Consider the following 25893-nt stretch of genomic DNA (forward strand, 5'->3'; position numbering starts at 1 on the left):
GGACCCCGGGATCATGACCTGAGCTGAAGGCAGATGCTTAACCAACTGAGCTACCCAGGCTACCTGTTTCTTCATTTTCCTTAAGTCTCTGTCACCTCTCCCAGTCTTGAGGGACTAGTCTTGTATAGGAGATGAACTTTGTCGTTCCCTGCCCTGGCTCTTGATCGTCTTTCAAGTCTTTGTGATTGTCCAAATGGGAGCCAAATGTTAGAGTCAGGGAAATGTGAAACCAGAATGTTAGGTTAGTTAGACATGGACACTGGATTTATCCCTGATGACAGTAGGACTGGAGTCGAGAAGGAAACTGTGCTAGAAACGAGCCAGGTGTTAGTGATAAAGTTTTTGAATATAGGTGAACTTTGGTGGGGTCCGGAGCGGATGGCCAAGAAAGACTGAGATGTCTTCGGTGCATTTTAAATTAACATAGGGAAGTGAGAAAACATCTGGGCTAGAGATAAAAATATATGGAGAAAATAAGATGACTTTTTGTCGGAGTTGATGCTAGGTAGTTGAAAGAAGATGAAAGGTAAACTTTTGAGTCAGCAGAGCCAGCTTCTAATAGTAGCTGTGGAAATAGTGATATATTCTTTAAAGAGTTAACTGAGATAACCTGCACGAGTGTACCTACAACACAACACAGGGCCTACTTGGTATTTCACTAGATGGGAGGGATTTGGAAAGCCTCAGGTCCTCAAAGGAGACAAAAACCCAGTAGAGTGTTTGTATTAATCTCTGACCAATGCAGTTCAAATCCCACCCAGCGTGCATGGTAGGTAGAACTGAAATGACTGGGGCTAGAGGGACTCAGAACTGGTGAAGTTGAGGGTAAACTGTCAACTCCAATCCTCAGAGCCAAGGACAGACTTTTGAATGAGTCTGAGATGAATTGAGCATGAAATAAGAGCCAGGTGTTAGTGATGTAGTTTTCGAGAGCTTGTTTGGAGGTTCTAGCAGGGGAGCGCAGCTACTCGTATACCCTTGACCGAAGAACAGTCCTCTCCTCTATTGGGGAAGGTCGTCCTCTTCGACCGAGCGCGCAGCTTCGGGAGGGACGCACATGGAGCTGTGAGGGTGGAAGGGGACACCCGTCTAGCCAGCCAGATCAGCTGAATCAACGCTGGTGGTCAATGGGGTGACAGATGTCGCAGCCAGATCGCCCTCACATCCAGTGATGTAGTTTTTGAATATAGGTGAGGTTTGGTGGGGTCTGGGAGCAGACAGACGGCCAAGAAAGAATTCTTGAGACATCTTTGGTGCAAAATGGCATTTTTTTGGTTTGTTTTGTTTTTAAAGATTTTATTTATTTGACAGAGAGAGACAAAGCAAGAGAAGAAACACAGCAGGGGGAGTGGGAGAGGGAGAAGCAGGCTTCCCACAAAGCAGGGAGTCTGACTCGGGGCTTGAGCCCAGGACCCTGGGACCATAACCTGAGCCGAAATCAGATGCTTAATGACTGAGCCACCCAGGTGCCCCCAAAATGGTGGTTTTTTTAAGCACGGGGACAGGACCCGTGGGCAGAATGAGCTGCTGCTTCCACCCCTGCTCCCGGCTGCCCCAGGATTGTGGGGAGCAACTGATTACTATACTTTGGGTGGGGAGGACGTAAAGATGGGGGAAGTACCAAAAGGATTTTCATATGCTAAAAAAAGACTCCTGAAGCCTGAGGCCTTGCTATTATTGTCAAGCCAAGGTTGTTTTTCCCTCTAGCAAGGCATTAACATTAAGACAGTTGGGAGCTTTGGGGCGCCTGGGTGGCTCAGTTGGTTAAGCGACTGCCTTCGGCTCAGGTCATGATCTCAGGGTCCTGGGATCGAGCCCCGCATCGGGCTCCCTGCTCCGCGGGAAGCCTGCTTCTCCCTCTGACCCTCCCCCTGCTTGTGTTCCCTCTCTCGCTGTCTCTCTCTCTGTCAATTAAATAAATAAAATCTTAAAAAAAAAATGCTTTATAAAGACAGTTGGGAGCTTCTTGGAGGAACATTATATTCTCCCTGCCTCAAGTATTTGTCCATGGGCTGCAGGTTATAAGAACATTTAGTTTTGGGGCACCTGGGTGGCTCAGTTGTTAAGTGTTTGCCTTCGGCTCAGGTCATGGTCCCAGGGTCCTAGGATCAAGCCCCGCATCGGGCTCCCTGCTCAGCAGGAAGCCTGCTTCTCCCTCTCCCACTCCCCCTGCTTGGGTTCCTTCCCTCGCTGTGTCTCTTTCTGTCAAATAAGTAAAATCTTAAAAAAAAAAAACAAACATTTAATTTTATCTACATTTCCTTCTGCCTTTGTTTCCCACATTATTAGTAGGGAGCCAGGCAGATGAAGTAAGAGGAAGGAGATGGAAGCCCTAGAAAGGGGGATTGACTTAATTTTGGTGGACAGTTTCCCCAGCTCAGGATTACTTCCCTCCAACTGGGAGTACTTTATGTAACCATCTCGATGCGGCATTTCTTACTGTGGTATCTTGGTAGCTCTCCGCAGCCAGCCCTCAGTTTTATCTTAATTTCTCAACTTCAGTTTTCTACCACCAGCACCACTACTGTTCCCATCACCCTAATTTTGACTTACTTTTATTAATTTTAACATCATGTACCAACCTGGCTTCTTTGTGGATGAGAAATATCAGTGTACACACTGAATGAAAATAGTATCAAGTATAAGACTGTGAAGAAAAATATGGGTGGGGGTTGCTGTCAGTACAGTTGGTCTCAGCTATTGTTTGGAAGAAAGTAACCTGATTGAAAAAATGAGATTAACATCCAAATTGACTGACAGACCTTTAATTCTCTCAGGGCTACTTTTTTCCCTATTTTTATTATAGAAATTAAAAAAAAATACAGAAAAATGGAAAGAACTGTATAAAAATCACCTTTATATCTATACCAATTAGATTCAACAATTGATGATTATTTGCCATATATTTTTTGTTTCTGTATGGAAATACATTGCAAACATCATGACACTTTTCCCCTAATACTTTAGCCTGCATAACCTAAAAATAAGGACGTTCTCTTCTATAATCACATTGCCATGGGTTTTTTATTTATTAAATATTTTATAATCAGTTGCAGTCATTATTCCTTTTGATATGTAAATTGCCTCAGATTTGGCTTCTATGTCCTTTATGTCATGCTCCCATGTCCTTTTTTTTTTTTAAGATTTTTTATTTTTAAGTAATCTCCACATTCAGCATGGGGCTCAAACTCACAACTCCAAGATCAGGAGTCACATGCTCTACCAACTGAGCCAGCGAGGCATCCCATGCCCCCATGAGCCTTAAAGAGTTTACTTGAATTCTCTCTCAGGTGCATTTGAATTTTATTAATCAAAACAAACTGTAGATGGTGAAATTTTAGGCAATATGTAGAAAGATTGGGAGATGAGGAAAGGCAGAAACTGGCCTATAGACATGTAAGCCAGCAAGATTGTCCTTAGAGTCAGCCAGCCTAGGCTCATCTTGACCTGGGGAATCTTCCCTTCCTTCACATTCACACATTTTCACCAAAAGCGCCATTGTTTTTCAGAATTTATTGGCAACGGGAGGCTGAAATTACCATGTGAATGTTTTTCACTTGTTTGTAAATTAAGAACTTCCTATATATCTGTGTAGAGAGTCAAGAAAACATGACCCACTAAAAGAGGGAGGTTCCTGATTGGCTTAGCCAGTAGAACATGCAACTCTTGATCTCGTTGGGGTGCTGCGTTTGAGCCCCACATTGGATGTATAGAGATTACTTAAATAAATAAATAAATAAACACTAATTTAAAAAAATTTAAAGGGAAATACTCATCAGTAGCAATATGGGACCTTAAATGAGGAAAACACGTAGTTAAAAATAAGACAATAGGTCCAAAAAAAAAAGATAATAGGTCCAAAATGGATTCATTTAGGCTAAATCCTACATCACTAATCCAAGACTGAATCACAGTTTCACTCATTCAGAAATGGACTCCTAAACCAGTCAGTCAGGAATCACCAAATCAGCACTATTTATAGGTCCTATGCCTGAGAGGACCCAGCCATCCACTAAAGGAAAGTAATCTTGTGATAACCAACCAGCTCTTTTGCCCAGCATAACTTCCTCCTGTCTGCTCCCTCCTGTCTATAGAAGTCTTTGATTTTGTACAGCTCCTTGAAGTGCTGTTCTGTCTGCTAGATTGGATGCTGCCCGATTTGAATTGATTTTGCTCAAATAATCTCAACATTTTTAATATGCCTGTATATCTTTTAACACATGTTAATGTGTATAGTGATGAGAGACTTCTGACTGAGATGCTGAGAGAGCACACCTTTGGGGCCATCCACACACAGACATCTGGTTGCCCCACACCTTGTTCCTTCATGGCCTTCTGAGCTCACATGGACAACAAATCCCACAGCTTTGTGTTATCTTAGCTATCCCAAGGGAGAGCCGTGCCTTAAGAAATTTTCTTGTGGGGCGCCTGGGTGGCTCAGTTGTTGGGCATCTGCCTTTGGCTCAGGTCATGATCTCGGGGTGGTAAGATCAAGCCCCGTGTCGGGCTCCAAGCTCAGCGTGAAGTCTGCTTGAGATTCTCTCTCCTTCTCCCTCTGCCTCTCCCACTTGTGCTCTCTCTCTCAAATAAATAAATGAATCTTTTAAAAAAATCAGAAAATAAAATAAAATGTAGGTGTAAGAAGAGGCAGATTATTAAGGGTGGGCATCATTCCCTTTATTCCCTTAATAGACATTTTTCTCTGGCATTTTATTTATTTTCACTGTGGTAAAATATATATAACATAAAATATATCGTTTTAGCCAATTTTAAGTGTACAATTCAGTGACATTACATTCACAGTGTTGTGTAACCATACTGCTATTTCCAAAATTTGTCTTTTACTGCAGCCAGACACTCTGTACCCACTAAGTCAAAACCTCCCATTCCCCCTTCCTCCCATTCCTGGTAACCTCAAATTTACTTTCTGTCTCTATGAACTTGTCTGTCATTTTTAAGGTGTTTTTTTTTTTAAGATTTTATTTATTTATATGAGAGAGAGAGAAGACTAGCAGGGGAAGGGGCAGAGGGAGAAGCAGACACCCCACTGAGCAGGGAGCCCTACTTGGGGCTTGACCCCAGGACCCCGGGATCACGACCTGAGCTGAAAGCAGATGCTTTTTTTATTTTTTGACAGAGAGAGACACAGCGAGAGAGGGAACACAAGCAGGGGGAGTGGGAGAGGGAGAAACAGGCTTCCCACAGATCAGGGAGCCCAATGAGGAGCTCGATCCCAGGACCCTGGGACCATGACCTGAGCTGAAGGCAGACGCTTAACGACTGAGCCACCCAGGCGCCCCTGGAAAGCAGATGGTTAACAAACTGAGCCACTCAGGCACTCCTTATCTGCCATTTTTTAAAAGGTGAGCTTTGGTGGCTATGTGGTTAGGAAATGGCTTAAGGAATGCAGAGGAACAAGACTTAACTCTTCCTTCTGGTAACTCAAAGGGATTAACTTGGAAAACCATCACAGTGTCCTTTTCTTTTGCTTTTCTCAAAATGCAGTATTTGCTCTCATTAGCAGAGGCGTTGATCTAGCTGGCCGAACTGGGAAATTTGAGATGGAAAGGACACAAAAAGAAAAATCTACATGATATTCAGCTTTGGAAAGCAAAATAGTATTATGCATGTCAGTAGGCTTGCAGGCTGAATTTTTATCTTAAGAGAGGATTTTTTTCTAAATCCTTTTATTATTCACTGGTTGAAGCAGGAGGGACCAGCTCATAAAATTCTGTGGTATAAAGAGAGGATACTCGTCTGTTTATATTAATAAAACCACAAATCTTGCTGCTCAATGGCAGAAAGGGGGAGTACTTAGGTTAAGGTTGCCTGCAAATAACAAAAATACTCCAGGTAAGAGTAAACAAGGTAGAAGTTTGTTTCTCCATCATATTCCAGAAGTCTTTTTTTTAGTTCACAAGGTTGTACAAATCTGGCATGGCATTCAATAAGACTTGGAGACTTAGACTCCTTCAGTCTTCCTATCTGCTATATTTCACACTAGAAATTTAATCTACATTGCAGCCAGTAAGCAGACTGAAACAGGGAGTGAAGGGTACATCACCTTTAAGGATGTTTGCTGCAAACTGCATATACAATGTGTGTTCTTATCCCATTGGACAAAACTTTGTCACATGGCCATAACTGACTGCAAGGGAGCCAGGAAATAGGAGCTGTCATTATGGGAGGAGGGACGTACAGATATTGGGGAATAACTAGCACTTTCTGCAACAAAAGAGAGGTAGTTTGAAGAATGAGACTTCCAAGGTAGAGGGCAGTACTGAGTGGAAGGCCATGAGCAGGGTTCTGGGCAGCCCAAAGGCAACCCAGTAGGAGGGAATTGAGTAACAAGAGTAGGTTAGTTGTGAGTATGTCAAGAGGCTGGGAAATGGTTTTTGTTAGCTGAGAAAGTAGCAAATGTTCTTTATCTTATCATTTTGGCTAAGACGAGTCCTGTCCTGTCTTTACTACAAATTGTATGTGAAAAGACTGCTTAAGAAAATGAGTCCCAGAAGGGAAGGGAGCCTGATGGGTATCTCTCTTCACCAGCTGGGCCTAAAGAGCCTGAAGGTAGGGTTAAGGCTAGTAGGAAAGACCTTAACCAGACCTGGAAGACCGGGCCTGGACCTCTGGCCTGCTGAGGGAACTGGCTCTGGTGAGCAGCAGCAGGTGAAGGTGTATATTTTGGGATGCACACAGCTCTGATGCCTTCAGTTTGAGAGGGGACTGCTTTGCTCTGACATTTAATTTATGCCACATGGGCACAGAGGCCACATATACAGTGATTTACAGCAAGGATTTGGTAGCCAGACTGTGTAGTTTTGAACCCCAGCACTACCCCTTGCTATCTGTAACTTTCCTATATGAAAGGAGGTACTAAATACACCTTCCTCGTACTATATGATTACAGGATGTAAACAAGACCGAAGATATATTATCATTGTAAAGTTCCATATGGTTGGTCCTACCAAATTGAGATTATTTGCCTGTATCTATAAACAACATCATTTGAGATTCTACTTTGTTCTACAGCTCTGTTAGTGTCTCTCCTATTATGTCAGAATTCTTACAAGTGGTGCTGTTTGGGTTTTTTACAAGGTTTTTGTAAGTTTCTTGTAAGGATTAATTTAATTAAAATATGATATATGGGGGGGTGCCTAGATGGCTCAGTTGTTAAGCGTCTGCCTTCAGCTCTGGTCATGATCCCCGGGTCCTGGGATCTAGCCCCGCATCGGGCTCCCTGCTCTGAGATTTTTATTTTATTTTATTTGACAGAGAGAGACACAGCGAGAGAGGGAACACAAGCGGGGAGTGGGAGAGGGAGAAGCAGGCCCCCCGCGGAGCAGGGAGCCTGATGCGGGGCTCGATCCCAGGACCCGGGGATCATGACCCCAGCCGAAGGCAGACGCCTAACAACTGAGCCACCCAGGTGCCCCAATAAATAAAATCTTAAAAAAAAAAACAACATGATATATAGAAAAACTCAAAATAAAGTTAGCTGTATTTTTTTATTTTTCTTTTTTTAAAGATTTTATTTATTTATTTGAGAGAGAGAGAATGAGAGAGAGAGAGCACAAGAGGGAAGAGGGTCAGAGGGAGAAGCAGACTCCCTGCTGAGCAGGGAGCCCGATGTGGGACTCGATCCTGGGACTCCAGGATCACGACCCGAGCCGAAGGCAGTCGCTTAACCAACTGAGCCACCCAGGCGCCCCTATGTATTTTTTTTTTTTAAAGATTTTACTTATTTATTTGATAGAATGAGAGACAGAGAGCATGAGAGGGAAGAGGGTCAGAGGGAGAAGCAGACCCCCGGCTGAGCAGGAAGCCCGACACGGGACTCGATCCTGGGACTCCAGGATCATGACCCGAGCCGAAGGCAGTCGCCTAACCAACTGAGCCACCCAGGCGCCCAGCTTTTAGGTATTAATATTATTATGTCTCAGAACAAAATGGAGAAAAATATCTGAAAAAAATGGAAGTTTTTAATTTATTTTTAAGATTTTATTTATTTATTTGTCAGAAAGAGCACAAGCGGGGGGAGTGGCAGAGGGAGAGGGAGAAGCAGGCTCCCTAGAGAGCAGAGAGCCTGATGCAGGACTCTATCCCAGGACCCTGGGATCATGACCTGAGCCCAAGGCAGAGGCTTAACCAACTGAGCCTCCAGGCATCCCCAAAATGGCATTTTTTTAAAAAGGAGTTTACTTAGGCTCTGGATATAGGTATTTCTTTTCTTTTTTTTTTTTTTTAAAGATTTTATTTATTTATTTGAGAGAGAGAATGAGATAGAGAGAGAGAGCATGAGAGGGGGGAGGGTCTGAGGGAGAAGCAGACTCCTGGCTGAGCAGGGAGCCCGATGTGGGACTCGATCCTAGGACTCCAGGATCATGACCTGAGCCGAAGGCAGTCGCTTAACCAACTGAGCCACCCAGGCGCCCTAGGTATTTATTTTCATCATATTGATGTAGGGTGATGTAGATGGTGATAACCTATAATCCTTGCAAAAGTTAGTAGATGAATAAATATGCTTTCAGTTGCATCATCAATTCATGCAACAGAAATGACCTTAAATCCATAAGATATGATAAACACAAGTGGGGTGAAGACTGCATTAATGAATTATTTTTACAGTTGAGCAACATAAAATCAAACAATGTTATTCTGCTGTTTATATCACAGATGTGTGCTTTTGGTTGGTCCCTTGTAACAATTATGACAATCACAAAACTGAAAGTAGAAAACAAAGTGCAGGGGCACCTGGGTGGCTCAGTTGGTTAAGTGTCTGCCTTCTGCTCGGGTCATGATCCCAGAGTCCTGGGATCGATTCCTGTATCGGCTCCCTGCTCTGTAGGGGGCCTGCTTCTCCCCCTCCCTCTGCCTGCTGCCCCACCCCACTTGTTCTCTCTCTCTCTCAGATAAATTAATAAAATTTTTTTTAAAGATTTTATTTATTTATCTGAGAGAGAGAGCACGAGAGGGAAGAGGGTCAGAGGGAGAAGCAGACTCCCTGCTGAGCAGGGAGCCCGATGCGGGACTCGATCCCAGGACTCCAGGATCATGACCTGAGCCGAAGGCAGTCGCTTAACCAACTGAGCCACCCAGGTGCCCCAAATTAATAAAAATCTTAAAGAGAAAACAAAGTGCAATTCAGATTGTTCTCAGGAGTAAATGTAAGAGAACAAAGCAGGACCCCTAGTACAAAATCGGACATTATAGGAAATACACTATAAAGTTTATAGGGACAAAGTAAATACAACCCTGAATGTCTTTTTTTCCACCGTTTCCTTTTTACAAGATATAAGCAAACTCCATGTTGAACTTCTAATGATAATACATCTCTGGATTTATTTATATCCTGTAGTTTATTCACAGAGTATGCTGACCAGCATATTCTGTGTATTTACTTGAAGCTTACAATATCAATGGTGAATTCTATTCCTTCCAAATACTACCATGGTCTTTTAAAGTTGTAGTTGGGGGAGCCTGGGTGGCTCAGTCGGTTAAGCGTCTGCCTTTGGCTTGGGTCATGATCTCAGGGTCCTGGGATTGAGTCCTGCATCAGGCTCCCTGCTTACTAGGGAGCCTGCTTCTCCCTCTCCCTCTGCTGCTCCCCCTGCTTGTGCTCTCTCATGCTCTCTCTCTGTCAAATAAATAAATGAAATCTTTAAAAAAAATAAAATAAAAAATAAAGCTGTAGTTGTATTATTCTAAATACTATTAGATGTATTAGGAAAGCCAGATTAATTATTTTTAGTTTATATCTCAGATTTCTTCAATTTTTATTATTTTAATTATCTATATGTTGTAATTACATTTCTACTATACTTTTTTTTCAGTAGGTTAATTATGTCTTGGTGAAATGTCCCTTAAATCAGATGATATCATATGAACCATATAAAAAGAATAATTATAATATTCTAATATGCAGTGATTTAGATTTAAAGCAGTTTTTTTTTTAAAGATTTTATTTATTTATTTGAGAGAGAGAGAATGAGAGATAGAGAGTACGAGAGGGAAGAGGGTCAGAGGGAGAAGCAGACTCCCTGCCGAGCAGGGAGCCCGATGCGGGACTCGATCCCGGGACTCCAGGATCATGACCTGAGCCGAAGGCAGTCGCTCAACCAACTGAGCCACCCAGGTGCCCTATTTAAAGCAGTTTTAATAAGTTGTAGAAATAAAATTTATATATCACTTCATTAATATTGTTTTAAATTTGAATTTCTCAAGCATTAACTATTTCTATTAGGTATAAGACAATTTGAAAAGCAGAAACTTATTAAATAATAGAGCAATAAATATGTTTTTTTTGGGGGGAAAGAAGGTTCAAAACAGCTTAATAAATCATTTGGCATGAAGCACCTCAAAATGTGCTGACATGTTCAGAACCCTTAATTCTGTGTATCTGAGGGGGAATTTCACATATTTTGATTCCCCAATTTGAAATGATTTTGAGTTTTGTCTCTTTTTGGCTAAAAAAATGACCTTGATTTCTCAATTTTGGAATTACACATTCCTTAGTCTAGACCTTATAATAAGTAATGAAGACAAACTGGTCACATATTGGTGTAACTGCTAAAGTTAAAACTGTCAATAATCAGAGTTAAATCTCTAAGAAGTAGAAAACTGACTCTCCTTTAGTGAATACTGCTATTTCCTGAAAGGTAGAATATTGTAACATGGTGTAGCTGATGGGGGTGGGTAAGCTCGCCTCCAGCTGGTTGGTGCTCCTTGCTTCCCCAGTCTCCCTGGGTCTCCCAGTCTGCCTTCAGGAAGCACTTTGAGTAGGTTAATTCCAGGCCAGGCACTCATATCAGTGTTCCTGGTAAACTAGCAGTATAAAACATTGTAAACCAAGACCTCAGATGGTCCATGAAGTCCTTTCAAGTGCTGCTTCCTGTTTAACTCTCTACCACAGGCCAAGCCAGCCCTACAGGCAGTCACTGGGGGTATATCCCCAGTTGTCTTAGCTTCTTCTCTTTTTGGAAGTAAGGAACAGAAATCTAATTAATTCAAATAAAAGGGGTGGGGACATGTGATAGCAAAGATCTCACAAAATCAAACATAGTCAGACTTCATGGGAAATAAGGCTGTAAACTGAAGCTATCAGGAACCAAGGAATCTATATTCTTCCTTTTTCTGTCTCACTGGGGCCAACTGGTGTTTCCGCTTCCTTTCTCTTAGCACATCTCCTCCATTTTCCTCTTTCATGTAGCTGACACGTTAACACACCTGTTCCTGAAATGGCAGGCAGTCTCCAAGTCTGACCTATCAGTATAGCTACCTTCAGGCTTTCCATGTCTGTTCAAAATATTTGAAAGGGGTAGCAGTGAGGGGAAAGAGACAGAATATGATCTGATTTGGGAAGCCAGTGAATAGACTAGTTTTACCTCAGATAGCTGTCTTTGAGCCACCAACCTTGGTTGTAGGACTCCTGGATGTTAAAGATCAGTCTTGGGGCGCCTGGGTGTCTCAGTCATTAAGCGTCTGCCTTTGGCTCAGGTCATGATCCCAGGGTCCTGGGATGGAGCCCCACATCGGGCTCCCTGCTCGGCCAGAAGCCTGCTTCTCCCTCTCCCACTCCCCCTGCTTGTGTTCCCTCTCTCACTGTGTCTTTCTCTGTCAAATAATTAATAAAATATTTAAAAAAATCAATCTTATTCATTACAGCAAAGAAAATGGGAGATGAAATGTGAAGCCAACTGGAAGATCAATGACATTTGCGAATAGTAACAATTACTACATTTTCATCCTCCTTTATATTTTCTCTTAGTATGCTAGCTAGATTTTATGATATTCAGTTGGTTAGAGCTTAAACACTTTTTTTTTTTTTTTAAGATTTATTTGACAGAGAGAGAGAGACAGAGAGAGAGGGAGTACAAGCACGGGGAGCGGGAGAGGGAGAAGCAGGCTTTCCGCTGAGCAGGGAGCCTGATGCGGGGCTTGATCCCAGGACCCCAGGATCACGACCCGAGCCGAAGGCAGATGCCTAACAACTGAGCCACCCAGGCGCCCCAGAGCTTAAACACTTTGTAGGAGCAATATTGACACAAGAGATGATCTCTATTTCTCTGCCAGGTGAGGATATGGCAATATTGCTGCCATCTGCAAACCAGGAAGAGGGCTCTCACCAGACATCAGATCTGCTGTACCTGGATCTTGGACTTCCTAGCCTCCAGAACCATAAGAAATGAATGTCTGTTGTTTAAGTCACCTACTCTGTAGTATTTGTTGTAGTAGTCCAAACTAAGATAGGCAAATAAGATCTAATAAGGTTATTTAAAGGTTTTTCTCTTGATACTTGATAATTTTAACAAATGTGCACTGGATTGACACGTAACTGTGAGTGTGTTGCTTACATTCTAGGGACTTCAGTTCTTCGGAGTTACTATAATTCACTTCATAATAATGAAGTTCCAGATATATTCAACACATCAAGAAAGCATTGCCTGATTGGATTTCAGAAAGGATTCTACACCTCAGGTATTTCAGTTCATTGTTTCTATGATGATATTATTCACCTCTAACTTTCTTTATATTTATGAAATTTTATTATAATAAATCTTAGAATATTAGACCTGGAAGAAATATTAGAAATTATGTAGTCCAATTTCCTCATTAATTAATACCATATTTTATCCTTCTAACTATTGGTATACCATATTGAGGTAGCAAAAACGAATAAGAAAAATCTGGAACTACATCAGATGAAGTGCTTTTTGGAAAGGAAACAAAACTCAAATGAGGCCTTATCTTTATCAATAAAGCTTTACTCATTTACCCCATAATTATTACCTAATAGATTTTTTTTAAAGGTTTTATTTATTTATTCAACAGAGAGAGAGAGAGCACAAGTAGGCAGAGCGACAGGCAGAGGGAGAGGGAGAAGCAGGCTCTCCACTGAGCAGGGAGCTGGATATGGGGCTCAATCCCAGGACCTGATCTGATCGATCATGACCTGAGCTGAAGGCAGACGCTTAACGACTGAACCACCCAGGCGCCCCGACCTGATAGATTTTTAAAATTTGAAATAATCATAGTATTCACAGATATGAAATAAGGTGGCCATGTTTATGGTTTCTGTTACGGGAAATAAAACCAAAGTTTAGGTGATTCTCCTATATTCGTAATTAGTTGAGCCTCAAATATACACAGACATTATATGGATCACTGATGTTGAGATTTTTCTATGTAGACAAATTTGAAAAACTTATTTTAGTCTTACCATAAGTTTTGAATAGTATGCTGTTTGATAAAGGAAAGCTTCTTTCTTTTTTTTTTTTTAAGATTTTATTTATTTATTTGAGGAGAGAGAATGAGAGAGAGAGCACATGAGAGGGGGGAGGGTCAGAGGGAGAAGCAGACTTCCCGCCAAGCAGGGGGCCCGATGCGGGACTCAATCCAGGGACTCCAGGATCATGACCCGAGTCGAAGGCAGTTGCTCAACCAACTGAGCCACCCAGGCGCCCAAGGAAAGCTTATTTCTATACTTATTAATATTTGTAGTGCCCTGATGGACAAGGCACCATCTCAGCTGTAAGAAGAATGTGTTCTGAAGTCCTCAAGCTAAAGTCCTCAGGCCCAAACATTTCAGTTTTGTTGGTGTTTTAGTGACCACACACCTTTGAAAACTGAAAGGAGTCTTTCAGCATAGCAATGGAAAGGACAGACAGCAGGCTATTTTTAGTTGCCAAGAACATCACATTCTAGCCAATACATTTTTTTACATGATAGTGTCAGCCAAGTCGAGGGTGTCATTAAAGTATCCCTTAAAGTGTGGAGCAGATTGTTTCTAAAAAGTGTTCATAAAGTCAAACTCCTAAGTAGTTAAAAAAAAATTAAAAAGAGATATCTAAAATTAAAAAAAATTTTTTGCTTATTCCTTTGAGAACTTTGCTTCACTAGATATAAATAAGTCTCAGGTAAGAACAGTACAGTCATTTCCCCCATCCTTGGCTCTCTGTCAATTTCGACACTAGATTTTGTGCTGTTACCTGTGCTGTGATCTTGAATTTCTTTCTTTTTTTTTTTAAGATTTTTTTATTATTTATTTATTCATGAGAGACAGAGAGAGAGAGAGGCAGAGGGAGAAGCAGGCTCCCAAGGAGCCGGGAGCCCAATGCGGGACTCGATCCCAGGACTCTAGGATCATGACCTGAGCCGAAGGCAGATGCTTAACCATCTGAGCCACCCAGGCGCCCCCAGTGATCTTGAATTTCTAGGCAATAAAGATAACAAGGTAGCAACAGTGTGGCTTCTCCTTTCCACCTATATTTAAAGATAGGAGGTAGCTGGAAACTTACACGTAAAGAGCCCACTAGTGAGTGGGGCGCCTGGGTAGCTCAATTAAGTGTCTGACTTCAGCTCAGGTCATGGAGTCCCTGGATCAGGACCCCACATCAGGCTCCCCACTCAATCGGGAGTCTGCTTCTCCCTCTTGCTCTGTCCCTCCCCCTGGTCCTCTCTCTTGCTCGCTCTCTCTCTCAAATAAATGAATAAAATCTTAAAAAAAAAAAAAAGAGCCCACTAATTGCCAAAAGTGTGTGCAAATTGTTTCAGTGAATCCTTTTATTGGCCATAGGTAGGTCAATTATCTCCATTTTAGAGAGTAGGACACTATGGGTCAGAGACGCTAAGTAATTTGCCTACGGTCATATGGTGAATAGAAGTGACTGGGAGAGAACACTGAGCAGAAACAGAGATAGTATGAGATGAACTTCTCACTCGGCAAGCCACGCACTCTCATCTCTCTTCACCGCCCTTCCACACGGACAGTAGAAGCAGTAATAGCCTTAGCTGCCCTGGGCCTCTGAGCAGGATGAAGGCAACTGCCATCCCATAGCAGCTTTAAGTTCTGAAATAGAGGCCATAACCTGCCAAGTATATTTGTAGTAAGATGCCATAAAAAATGGAAGGTATAATATTGAATTGCTTCTTTTATTGACAGTTTTGTAGTGAAAATTCTCCATAAGGAGTCCATATAGCTCACCATACAGGCTGATGTGGGACACCTGTACCAGATCTTTCTCTTCTGGCGACCTCAAATAAATTGTATGGGCTTGTTTTTGTGCTTTCAAATCTTTCCTCCTTTGAGTCTTTCAATTTATGGGCAATTCATTTCTTAAGACTCAGAATTGGCTTTCAGTAAAGGTCTTTTTTTCTTTCCAAAGTGGTGTGAGATTTATATGCTAATTGTTTTGTTCGTTTAATTAGATGTGTGAGTTAAGGGGTATAAAATAAGCAACTACCCTCTCACAAGATACAATAAATTGCTCAGATTAGGGGCACCTGGGTGGCTCAGTTGGTTAAGCGACTGCCTTCGGCTCAGGTCATGATTCGGGTCCTGGGATCGAGCCCTGCATCGGGGTCCCTGCTCGGCCAGAAGCCTGCTTCTCTCTCTCCCACTCCCCCTGCTTGTGTTCCCTCTCACACTGTCTCTCTTTCTCTCTGTCAAATAAATAAATAAAATCTTTTAAAAAAATAAGTAAATTGCTCAGATTAAAGAACAAAATGGCATAAATTGTAATCAAAATAGTGTATGATATCGGGGCGCCTGGCTGCCTCAGTTGGTAGAGCATGAGACTCTTGATCTCGGGATCGTGAGTTTGAGCCCCATGTTGGGTGTACAGTTCACTTAAAAAATAATAGTGTAGGGGCGCCTGAGTGGCTTAGTTGTTAAGCATCTGCCTTCGGCTCAGGTCATGATCCCAGGGTCCTGGGATCGAGCCCCACATTGGGCTCCCTGCTCAATGGGAGGCCTGTTTCTCCCTCTCCCACTCCATCTGCTTGTGTTCCCTCTCTCGCTGTGTCTCTCTCTGTCAAATAAATAAATCTTTAAAAAAGTAAAATAAAATAAAAATCCCAAACACCTCTTTAAAAAAAATAATAGTGTATGATATCATTTCATGCAAGAAAAATGAATGATTTCCAAGAACTCTCCCTGAGAAATTAGGTTGAGAGACTGGCTAAATCCTCAAATCCTCCCTACCTCCTCATCCACAAGAGAAACAAAGCAGGTATTTTGCAACACACAATTTAAAGTGAAGCTATAATTATCACCTAGTAATCTCTCATCATCTAGTTCCTAACTCTTCACACCATTCTGCTTCAGCAATTCTCTGCTAAAAATAAACCCTGCAGTATAAACTGTTGAATGTCAATAATCAATTCCTTGGCTAGATTTACATAATAGAATAACAAAACAAAAAAATTGCTGCATAACAAAGCTTTTAATCTCTCCTAGCCACTCACACCAAATGCCAGTATATCATCTGCAGATAACGAACAGTGCAGCCATGGCTGACATGAAACACTTGGGAAGGCCTCCAGGCCTAAATCGAGCGGATCCAGTCTACTGCCCTCAACTACCTACAAAAGACATGCTCTTTTGTGGTTTTCTGGGGGCAGCCCCCCCTTCTGGAACATGCTCTGGCTTCCTGGGACCCCCAAACTCCTTGCCCAGACAGTCTGGAGCATGCATCAGAACTTGCAGTGTCCCCTCTAGGTTCTTTGGTTGGTCTAATAATTAAATTGAGGGGCACCTGGGTGGCCCAGTCGTTAGGCATCTGCCTTTGGCTCAGGTCATGATCCCAGGGTCCTGGGATCGAGCCCCGTGTTGGGCTCCCTGCTCCACAGGAAGCCTGCTTCTCCCTCTCCCACTCCCTCTGCTTGTGTTCCCTCTCTCACTGTGTCTCTCTCTGTCGAATAAATAAATAAATAATCTTAAAAAAAATAATTGACATAAGACAGATAAACAGAAAACTAATTTCAAACATAAGGGAACTGATAAAAATATGAGCCTCCCTGAAGTGACCAAAACAGGCAGCCTTTATACCTTTTAAACAAAGAAACAATTATTTATGAAGAACTGACAAAAGGTTTTGGGCTTGGGGTAGCAAATAAATGAAGAAATAACCAAGTTTGTTTATGTGGCCATCTTAACCCTGAATTCCCTATCTGTGGTGATAAGGATGCTTTCTACCCTCCAGGTGCAGGGAAGGTAGCCTTCACATGGGGAATTTATTTCCTGCTTTCAGGGGGACAAAAGGGCCTTCTTGTACCAGCTGTTTCTTAGGTAACTTTAGTTCAAAATAATCAATATGTCAAAGTGGCATATTTTGGGGTGACCCGCCCTGAACCCCATTGTTCCCTTTCATTGGCTGGCTACCTTGTGGCACAGCTTTCCCATACAGCCTACCCGTGCGTTACTTCCCATTCTTCCCTGCTTCTCCCTCTCACTGCCCTGGGTTTACACCTACCACATAAAAGCAAGAACACTCAATCTCCCCTACACTTTGTTGTTTAGTAAATTGGGCTAAAACATAGGCCCACCATATGAATTAGAAAAAATAAAATTCTAAAAGTATGTGCAAACGAATGGTTTTTTTTTTAAGATACATTTTTTAAAAAATAATTTATTCATTTGAGAGGGAGAGAGAGAGAGCACAAGCAGGGGGAGAGGCAGAGGGAGAGGGAGAAGCAGACTCCCCGCTGAGCAGGGAGCCTGCGCCGTGGGGCTCCATTTCAGGGCCTGGAGATCATGACCTGAACCGAAGGCAGATGCTTAACTATCTGAGCCACCCAGGCGCCCCGAGGTACATTCTTTTTTTAATTTTAATTAATTAATTAATTAATTTTTTAAAGATTTTATTTATTTGGCAGAGAGAGACACAGCAAGAGAGGGAACACAAGCAGGGGCAGAGGGAGAGGGAGAAGCAGACTGCCCGCTGAGCAGGAAGCCTGACACGGGGCTCTATCCCAGGACCCTGGGATCAGGACCCGAGCCGAAGGCAGATCCCTAACAACTGAGCCACCCAGGCGCCCCTCATTCTTTTTTTTTTTTTAATATTTTATTTATTTATTTATTTTTAGAGAGAGAGAGAGAGGGAGAGGGAGAAAATCTTAAGTAGGCTTCAGGCTCAGCGCAGAGCCCAATATGGCGCTGTCCCACAACCCAGAGATCATGACCTGAGCTGAAATCTGGAGTCAGATGCTTAACCGACTGAGCCACCCAGGTACCCCAAAAACAAGTGGTCTTAGGAATAACTGATAAAAACCTATTTTTATACCAATATCTTCATATTGCATACGTAATAAGTAATTGTTTCAGTATGAATTTGGAGACACTCTAGTGCTTGGATAGACACTCTAGTGCTCGTTTCTTTTCCTGCAGACTCCTAAGACCCTTTCTTATATCCTAATTAATCAATAATTTTGGGAATCAAGTAGCACTATGTAAATCTTTGGAAATGCTGAAAAGGGCTTCTTTGTCCTCATAATATAGGTAGACAATATAGACAGTATAGAAATACTAACTTGTGTGGTCTACACCAAAGTGCCTCAGGGAAGTGGGGAAATTATTGATGGTCTCAAAGATCTTGGAAGGTTTCATGATGGAGAGATAGGAGTTCTGCCTCCAATTCCAACGTGGAATGGGGGGTTTCCCCCACACCAACCAGCGATTCTGGGGCACCAGCTGTCCTACAGTTCAACCCAGTGCTGACACTATCTGCCTTGAGATAGCATCAGATTCCACAGATTAAAGGCTCAGTCCTGCAAGACTGCCTCCCACCCTCTTCAGACCCCAGTTGCGGGCTGCAGTTATCAGCTGTGCTTCTGATGGACCGGCTATAGATCAGAGGTTCCAGAGCCCAGGGAAACATGTTGCTCACTAGATTACTGGTTTATTGTAAAATGCTGTAACTCAGGAGCAGCCAGATGGAAGATATGCCTAGGGCAAGGTGTGGGGAAAGGGGAAAGGGCGTGGAGCTTCCATGCCCTCTCTGGGTATGCCGCTTTCCTAGCATCTCCATGTTTTCACCAATGTGGAAGTTCTCTGAACCCCATCTTTTTGGGTTTTTATGGAGGCTTTATTAGGCATGATTGGTTGTATCATTGGCCATCCACTCACTCTCCAGCCCCTCTCCCCTCCACAGAGGTGGGGTGGGGGGAAGAGTTCCAACCCTGTAATCACAAGGTTGGTTCTCCTGGCAACCTGCCCCCCACCCTTTGGTGCTTTCCAAAAGTCACCTCATTAACAGAAGAGAAGACATCTTTATTGCTCTCATCACTTAGGAAATTCCCAGGGTTTGGGGAGCTATGTGCCAGAAAAAGGGATGAAGACCAAATATACATCTCTAATGATAAATCACAACATCACAAAATGAAACTTTTTTTCTCAAGATTTTATTTGTTTATTTGACAGAGAGAGGGACAGCAAGAGAGGGAACACAAGCAGGGTGAGTGGGAGAGGGAGAAGCAGGCTTCCGGCCGAGTGGGGAGCCTGATGCGGGGCTCAATCCCAGGACTCCGGGATCATGACCTGAGCTGAAGGCAGATGCTTAACGACTGAGCCACCCAAGTGCCCCCAAAACGAAACTTTTGAATGGCATTTTTAAGGATGGATAAGAACTGAATTGGTAGAGAGGAGACAGAAAGGTGCTCCTGGTAAAAGTTTCAAACCCTGAGTGAAGGCCTGGAGATTGGATTCAGTACTTTGGAAGGATTCACTATTCTTGTACCCCTTTTAATACACCTAGGAGGGGTTACAGACTGCTTGAAATTCACCAGTGAAACCCAGATTCATCCATGGTATAAAAAATTTAATGATTTGGAGTGCCTGGGTGGTGCAGTCAGTTAGGCATCTGACTCTTGTTTTTGGTTCTGGTGGTGCTCTCAGGGTCATGAAATCGGGCCCCTTGTTGGGTTTTGCCCTCAGTGCAGTCTGCTTAACCTCTCCCTCGGGGCACCTCGGTGGCTCAGTAGGTTGAGCATCTGCCTTTGGCTCAGGTTGTGATCCCGGGGCCCTGGGATCAAGCCCTACATGGGGCTCTCTGCTCAGCAGGGGGCCTGCTTCTCCCTCTCCCTTTGCTGTTCCCCCTGCTTGTGCTCTCTCTCTCTCTGTCATATAGGTAAATAAAGTCTTTAAAAAAAAAAAGGACTCTCCCTCTGCCCCTCCCTTCCACTCTCTCTCTCTCTCTAAAATAGATAAGTTTAAAAAAATTTTAATGATTTGATAATTTTCTTTTTTTTTAAATTTATTTTATTTATTTATTTGTTGGGGGCAGGGCACAAGCAGGGGGCGCGGCAGGCAGAGGGAGAAGCGGGGGGGGGGGGTCTTGGCTCGGTGGGGAGACTGATGTGGGACTGGATCCCAGGAGCTTGGGATCGTGACCCGAGCTGAAGGCATACGCTTAACCGACTGAGCCACCCAGAGATGTCTCTGATTTGATAATTTTCTTAACATCAGCAAACAAAACAAAGCTGAATCTAAACTTTTTTTTTTAAAGATTTTATTTATTTGAGAGAGCGAGAATGAGAGAGAGAGAGAGAGAGCACATGAGAGGGGGGAGGGTCAGAGGGAGAAGCAGACTCCCCACCGAGCAGGGAGCCCGATGTGGGACTCGATCCCGGGACTCCAGGATCATGACCTGAGCCGAAGGCAGTCGCTTAACCAAATGAGCCACCCAGGTGCCCTAAACTTTTTTTTTTAAAAGATTTTATTTATGTATTTGAAAGAGAGAGAGAGAGAGAGCACAAGCAGGGGGAGTGGCAGGCAGAAGGAGAAGCAGAGGGAGCCTGATATGAGACTCAATCCTAAGACCCTGGGATCATGACCTGAGCTGAAGGCTGCTGCTTAACTGACTGAGCCACCCAGGCGCCCCTGAATCTAAACTTCAAACAAATTTTCAAAAGGGCCCTCTCAATTTTGTTAATAAAAATAAACATTTCTGGGGCGCCTGGGTGGCTCAGTTGGTTAAGCGACTGCCTTAGGCTCAGGTCATGACCCTGGAGTCCCGGGATCGAGTCCCGCATCAGGCTTCCTGCTCAGCAGGGAGTCTGCTTCTCCTTCTGACCCTCTTCCCTCTCGTGCTCTCTATCTCTCATTCTCTCTCTCTCAAATAAATAAATAAAATCTTTAAAAAAAATAAAAAAAATTAATGCATATTAAATAGAATTGTCAGAATATAGGATTATTTACATAAGAGTGAAAACATAATAATTCACTTTAGAATAATATTGAATTATGGGATATCCTGGAAATAAGTGAATTACTCTCATTGACAAATGATCATCTAGGCCCTTATTTAACATTCAAGTATGTGACCTGTAAATTTTTGTTGATCTGGGAGTAAAATTCAAGAATTTAATTTTACCTGAGGACAGTTTATTAGTTGAGAACTCACAATTCAGCATAAAAACTCCTACTTGAATTTAAATAATTGAATTCAATACAACTGTTAAAGAGCAATTTATGAAGGAAAGGAAGATAGAAAATTAGGAAAAATTCCTAAAGGCTATGGAAAACTCTTTTTTTTAAATTTTATTTATTTATTTGACAGAGAGAGAGACAGCGAGAGCAGGAACACAAGCAAAGGGAGTGGGAGAGGGAGAAGCAGGCTTCCCGCGGAGCAGGGAGCCCGATGCGGGGCTCGATGCGGGACTCAATGCGGGGCTCAATCCCAGGACTCTGGGATCATGACCTAAGCCGAAGGCAGACGCCCAACGACTGAGCCACCCAGGCGCCCCAGAAAACTCTTAAGGGGACAGAGTATGTTCTCAAGCTATCAGCTACAAATTTCTCCTCTTTCTTTGAATGAAACTAAAATTTCAAAAGTTCAGTACATGAAGTATGTACTGGTGAGCCAATAAGATGAAAGAATTTGCTTCAAAATATTCCAGGAGGAACAAAGTTGGGAGAGGAGCAGATAGGAGGAGCAGTGAGAGGTGATAGGTCATGAAGTTTCATTATTCCTTCTCTTTTGTATATATTTGAAATTTTTCTTTTGTTTTTTTTCTATATATATATTTGAAATTTTTATAATATGAATTTTTTATAAAATCCCATGTATTTTCAGTAGATGACAATTGAATCAAATCTAAATTTTCTTCATTCTCTTCAAGGGGTTTATAAATATACATTTGTCAAAAAGAAAACCACAAGCCCAAAATGGAGTCATTTATACTAGGCCACATCAACAAACTGGGGATTGATATTTACCCTAATTGCAGCCTTCCCCAGAAATGTATTCTTTAACCAGTCAGTCAGGAATTTTCTGATCTGCACCAATGAGGTAATCTGTCACATGGGCCTTCTCCATTCCCCCACCCCCAAAGGAAGGTGAGGTAATCTGTATAAGACCACCCTGCCCTTCCCCTTCAGGAAAAGTGACCTTGCCTGAAACAATGTTTTCTTTTCTTTTGCTAATACTTCCTTGTCCCACCCTCCTTCCATTTTGTACAACTCTTCAGAGTTCCTTTCTTCTTCTTCTTTTTTTTAAATTTTTTAAATTTTTAAATTTTTTTAAAGATTTTATTTATTTGAGAGAGAGAATGAGAGATAGAGAGCATGAGAGGGGAGAGGGTCAGAGGGAGAAGCAGACTCCCTGCCGAGCAGGGAGCCCGATGCGGGACTCGATTCGGGGACTCCAGGATCATGACCTGAGCCGAAGGCAGTCGCTTAACCAACTGAGCCACCCAGGCGCCCTTTTTTTCTTTTTAAAGATTTTATTTACTTATTTGACAGAGAGAGACGCAGCGAGAGAGGGAACACAAGCAGGGGGAGTGGGAGAGGGAGAAGCAGACTTTCCGCGGAGCAGGGAGCCGGATGCGGGGCTCGATCCCAGGACCCTGGGATCATGACCTGAGCCAAAGGCAGACGTTTAACGACTGGGCCACCCAGGCGCTCCTAGAGTTCCTTTCTTCTTGCTAGATTGCTGCCTGATTTATGAATCACTTAAGAAAGCCAGTTAGATCTTCAAATTTACTCAGTTGAATTTTTGTTTTTAATACATCGATTATTTTATTTCATCTAACTGTATTGTTATTGGGGTGAATGAGGCAGAGGAGAGGACAGACTAGTCAGGGGTTATGGGCCTGAGTTATTGGATGTATAAAAGGAAAACAAACAGGTTCTAAGGAAGTTTACAAGAGTTAGTAATTGCTTAAATAAATAGGAATTGAAGTTTCTTCAACTGAGTGGATGATGGTCCAACTAACTCCTGAGACTTAAGGTAGGAATCCGGAGGGATAAAGACGTAAAGAGCATGGTTTGGCTGGGCTGATTTTGAGGCACAAAAAAAAAACTATCTCCTTTCCTTCCTTCTTTCCTCCCTCCTTCCTTCCTTTCCTTCCTTCTTCCTTTCCTTCCTTCCTTCCTTCCTTCCTTGCTTTCTTTCTTTCTTTCTTTCTTTCTTTCTTTCTTTCTTTCTTTCTTTTTCTTTCTTTCTTCCTTCCTTCCTTCCTTCCTTCCTTCCTTCCTTCCTTCCTTCCTTCCTTCCTTTCTTCCTTCCTTCTTTCTTTCACCTCTCCTTCCCTTCTCTTTCCTTTCCTTTCTTGTCTTTCAATTTTATTTATTTATTCCAGAGAGAAAGAGAGGAGGAGGAGAGGAGGAGCAGAGGGAGAGGGACAAGCATGAGGCTCCATCTCAGGGGCTTGATCTCAGGACCCTCAGATCATGACCTCAGCCAAAACCAAAAGTCAGATGCTTAAACTACTGAACCATCCAGGCTTCCCTCTTTTTTTTTTTTAAGTAGGCCCCACACCCAAGGTAGAGTCCAACATGGGGCTTGAACTCACCACCCTGAGATCAAAAGTTAGACACTGAACTGACTGAGCCACTCAGGCACCCCCCCAGGAACATGTTTCAGTTTTTTACCTTGAAATAAAATACCACAGTCCTTTTTTTTTTTTTCACAGTCCTTTTTATAGGAACTATACGTTGATATTTTCAGAGGTATTCTTCCTTTAAATGGATTTGTCTGCATAGTCTCTATGGGCAGCTTCAGGAGGTTCTGGAACCTCTCTGGCTAGCATTTTTTCATGTTGCTGAAAAAATATTTTCAGGCCTAAGAAATTAAACAGTTAGTTTACATTTAATTGCAAAAACAAACATGAGAACTACCAAATCTTTTTTTTTTTAAGATTTTATTTATTTGAGAGAGAGAGAATGAGAGATAGAGAGCACGAGAGGGAAGAGGGTCAGAGGGAGAAGCAGACTCCCTGCCGAGCAGGGAGCCCGATGTGGGACTCGATCCTGGGACTCCAGGATCATGACCTGAGCCGAAGGCAGTTGCTTAACCAACTGAGCCACCCAGGCGCCCCGAGAACTACCAAATCTTGATCACACTGGTATTTAGTAGCGGGGTACTTTACAATGATTTATTATCACATACTCCTGGCTCAGTCAAAATTGCTGTCTCCTCATTGTGAGTTGAGTGATTTGACCAAAGTCTAATTACTAAACACAAAGTGCAAATAAAACTCCATGTTTTTATTCCTTGTTCTTTTGCTCTATCTTTAAAAAAAATCTCCACAGCATTTATAAAATGATAAAAACAGATTCATGAAAGAACCAGTAGCATGTTCTTGCAGGTGGTGTTTCTCAGCTGAACTCCAACTAACTAACCTGAACCAGAGTGCCCTCCCTTTCCTATTGTACCTTCACTGGCTTCTTCCAGTAACCGAGTATCTTCTCAGTTTATTTCCCTTCAGTTCACTGGCCCATCGCTTCCAGGTTAAACAGAGAAATTTCAGTAGATCCTTTTTATATTTGTATTTATGTACGGTAGCTTCCTCTTCACCTTCCACCATTCCTTCTAACTTCCACCACTAACCAGGCAGATTTTTCTGGCTTGTTATTATTAGATAAAACACAAAATGTGACTTCAGATTAATTTCCTTTTTTAGTCTTTATCCAGTTTTCCACAAACTACTTCACTCCTAACTAAAGGGATCACTCCTGAAATAGTTTTCATTTTTTTATTTTTTTAACCTTTGCATTTGTTTTGCCTCAGGTACTTTTGAGAATGCTGGCTAAAAGTTCAATCAAATTTAAGGAAGATTAGATTCTTTTGAGGTTGGACAATTCTGTTCTCAAACTTGCTTTGAGATCTTATCATCTGATTGGCTACATGAAAGGATAGACTAAGAAAAGAGACAGCCAGGAATCTGAATCAGGCTACCAGTTGATCTAGTGTCACGGAAAGAGAGAGGTGAGCATGACCTTTAACACACGGTAAATCTGCCCAAGGGTCAACTTGGCCTAATTTGATGTGTTGGGCTCAGACCAATCAACATTTCCCTTTGGGGACTGATTTAGGCAAAAGTGAGAAAGGAAATTAGAAGAAAGGAGCAGAGACCTCAGCTTTCATAAGCCTAAGGAAACAAAATTCGTGTGTGACTCTTGATGTAGGGATTGTGAGTTCAAGTCCCATATTGGGTATAGAGATTACTAAAAAACAATGAATAGAAACTTAATATTCACAATATGTGAAAGGACAGGTTTTGCATTATAGTTATCTGCGTAAATATTTTCACTTTCCAAATTGTGAAAAGAAGGAGTTTCTTGTTTGTTCCATAGCTTATATTTTGAGAACTGCCTCTCTCCTGCTCTGAGTGATTATGGTTGGCCATCACAATAGCCCACTTCTCCGGAAATAGAGGCTGGTCTAAGAATGAGCTTGTGACCTGTCTAAGCAGGACCAACCCTGTTTCAGGAGATTGATACGAATGCTCAGAGAGGGAGAGGTACCTGAACTGCTAGGGCCCATGTTCCCCAGCACATGCAGAAACCGTACCTGAGAATAAACCTAGTAAGGAAAGGGACAGAAAGAGAGACAGAGACAGAGGGACAGAGGGAGACAAACCAGAGAATACCGTTTGAGTATCTGGATGTACTGAAGCCAGCCAAGAACTGGAACTTTATAGTTTTGTGAGCAAAAATATTCTCTTTATTTGTTTAAAATAAATGGAATGGGGTTTCTATCACCATCAAAAAGTTCTGACAATACACATGTGAATACATAGTCTTAGCCATCATCAAAAAAATAACTGGTTTCAATGCAAAGACCTTATTTACAGCAAGCGTAATAAATGTTGTCAAAACAGAAGAGGTTCCAT

General features: G+C 42.4%; 1 long non-coding RNA gene across 1 annotated transcript in view; it reads left to right on the forward strand.

The window, feature by feature from the left end:
* The window catches only part of LOC148164695 (uncharacterized), an 86704-nt gene that overhangs the window by 9412 nt on the left and 51399 nt on the right, over nucleotides 1–25893 (forward strand). The window contains exon 3 of the long non-coding RNA XR_015767863.1: nucleotides 12361–12477. This is a non-coding gene — a long non-coding RNA (uncharacterized LOC148164695). The remainder of the gene's footprint in view (nucleotides 1–12360; nucleotides 12478–25893) is intronic.

This window comes from Eumetopias jubatus, unplaced genomic scaffold, assembly GCF_037043125.1.
Source record: "Eumetopias jubatus isolate StellerSeaLion01/CBP00866 unplaced genomic scaffold, mEumJub1_p1.0 scaffold_3, whole genome shotgun sequence".
Taxonomy (NCBI): domain Eukaryota; kingdom Metazoa; phylum Chordata; class Mammalia; order Carnivora; family Otariidae; genus Eumetopias; species Eumetopias jubatus.